Source organism: Penaeus chinensis, chromosome 25 (genome assembly GCF_019202785.1).
Source record: "Penaeus chinensis breed Huanghai No. 1 chromosome 25, ASM1920278v2, whole genome shotgun sequence".
NCBI lineage: Eukaryota > Metazoa > Arthropoda > Malacostraca > Decapoda > Penaeidae > Penaeus > Penaeus chinensis.
In genome coordinates this window covers 14,393,269-14,395,768 of record NC_061843.1, presented here as the reverse complement: position 1 = coordinate 14,395,768, position 2,500 = coordinate 14,393,269, and the positions used below count along the sequence as shown (strand labels likewise).

The 2,500-nt window shown below is 41.2% G+C and overlaps 1 protein-coding gene across 1 annotated transcript in view; it reads left to right on the top strand.

Annotated features, from left to right (window-relative positions):
- LOC125038628 overlaps positions 1-2,500 on the top strand; it is a 10,952-nt gene that overhangs the window by 1,023 nt on the left and 7,429 nt on the right. The window lies entirely within an intron of this gene.

Sequence of the window (2,500 nt, the reverse complement as noted above, 5' to 3'; positions counted from 1 at the left end):
GTTGCCAACCATCAATCGATCCGTTTTCTACATATTTACAGCAATTTTCTATTCGAAAATACAAATGGCGCCGCGCGGCTGTACAGCTCATGCAATGACAAACATAAGGAAGCTGAAATTTTAGATAAATATATAAAATGTGTAATACTATTGTCATTATAGAAGTAAGATTTATTACAGTATGTAATTTTAACATATAACTGCAATCATTTATCTTCATAAAGTCTATAACGATGTAAATGTTCGTTATATTCCAGCATTAGCTTTGAGACGTGAATGTTCTCTACGATTTTATCTATGATTTGCGCTGCGCAAATCATAGACAAAATCGTAGAGAACATTCATCGACCTTTCGTAAATACCGCCCAGACTCATCTTTTTCCTTTTTCCCTCTCCTTTGTGCACCAAATTCAGCGACTTATCCTTTAACCCCGCGGTCCGAAATCATCACACCGTTTAACCTATCTCTCTCTCTCTCTCTCTCTCTCTCTCTCTCTCCCTCTCTCTCTCTCTCTCTCTCTCTCTCTCTCTCTCTCTCTCTCTCTTTCTCTTACTCTCTCTCTTTCTCTCCCTCTCTCTCTCTTTCTCTTACTCTCTCTCTCTCTCTCTCTTTCTCTCTCTTTCTCTCCCTCTTTCTCTCCCCCCCCCTCTCTCTCTCTCTCTCTTTCTCTCCCTCTCTCTCTCTCTCTCTCTCTCTTTCTCTCCCTCTCTCTCTCTCTTTCTCTTACTCTCTCTCTCTCTCTCTCTCTCTCTCTCTTTCTCTCCCCGCCCCTCTCTCTCTCTCTGTCTCTCTTTCTCTCCCTCTCTCTCTCTCTCTCTTTCTCTTTCTCCCCCCCCCCCTCTCTCTCTCTCTCTCTCTCTTTCTCTTTCTCTCCCCCTCTTTCTCCCTCTCCCTCTCTCTCTCTCTCTCTGTCACTCTCTCTCTCTCTCTCTCCCTCTCTCTCTCTCTCTGTCACTCTCTCTCTCTCTCTCTCAGGCCGCCTTTCCCGACAAATTCCTTCCTCTTTCCGCAAACGTCAACGGTTCAATTAAGCAACGAATCCGATAAAGAAGAAAACGGATGCCAAGAGGAAGAATTATAACGGACGATCGCATTTTTTGTCCGTTTGTACCTGTTATTAGTGATAACGTTCTTCATTTCTGAGCTTTTGTGGAAGGAGGAGGAAGAGGAGGAGGAGGAGGAAAGATATGGAGACTAGGGAGGAGGGGAGGAAGGATGTAAGGGACGAGGAAGGGCATAAGAAGAGAGGAAAGATGAGGGATGGGAAGAAGAAAAGAAGGAGGGAAGTAGGGAGAAATAAATTAAGAAATAAAACTCTCTTTCTCCTTCTCTCTTTCTCTTCCTCTAACTACATAATAACCAGTTATACAGGTTTACTAACTCACTCAAAACGACTTGCAACGCAATAAACCTTTCCTTTCGAATTCTTTCTTTATCTAATATGCCAAGCTGACAAATTTAACCCTATCATATGTAACTAATTTATCTAGTCACTTAACTAGTTATTTATTGGCTCAAATAATATTTTTTGCATGCACATATCTGGGATTTTTTTTTTTTTTTTTTTTTTGCATATTACCTTTCACCCCCCCTCCCCCCTTCCTGAGCCTCATTTTCTCTCACCTTGTTATTCTCTCCTCTTTCCCCCCCCCCCCCTCCCTATTCCTCAAAGTGATTGTGATTGTTGCTGTTTTTGTGCGATTTTTAGTGTGGTTTACGTGTGTTTGATTGTGTCTGTATGTACGTCTGTGATTTGTGAGATCGTTTGTGTATACGCGTGTTTGTTCCTTTTTTTATACTGATGTAGGCCTATCATTGGGTTTGTATGGTATATGTCCATTGTATTTGTGATTTATCTGAAAGCCTTCTTTGTTGTTCATGTGTGCCTTATGTGTTTGTTTGGTATGTGTTTGCCCTTTGTATACCGTTTATTATGTCCGTTCGTGTGCATGCTTGCTGTTATTTATGTATTTAATTGTCATTGCTAGCTAACGAGTATATCGTCAAATTGCATCTCTGTTTAAGTATATCTAATAAACTTACTTCCCACTTGTCTCTTTCTCATATTCTTTTCGCCCTTTTCCTCTCTTTTTGCACTTTTCATCGCATTATCGTGTTTATCCACCATAAAAAAGGAAAACAAAATCTCAGTAAAGCCAGTGCTCTCTGCCATCTTACGATATATATTCCCCATCAATTATTCATCCTCTTCCCCCAAATGGGTCTTTCGACAAGGAATTTTCTTGTGTTTACTTGTTATTGACTTCCTGGTCGATAAAATGGCTATCAATTTATCCCGCAGTTTCGTTTATCTTTCTTTCATTGGCGAGCTCCATTCTTTATCGAATACCTGGCCTGTAGCAAGTCAAGGACAGGGGTGTACATGCACGCACATACATACATACGTGCGCAGAGACATACATACAGGCACGTATACGTTGGAAGCAGACGTACGTACGTGCATAATGTGGAAAGACGGCGAAAACACGAGAGAGAGAG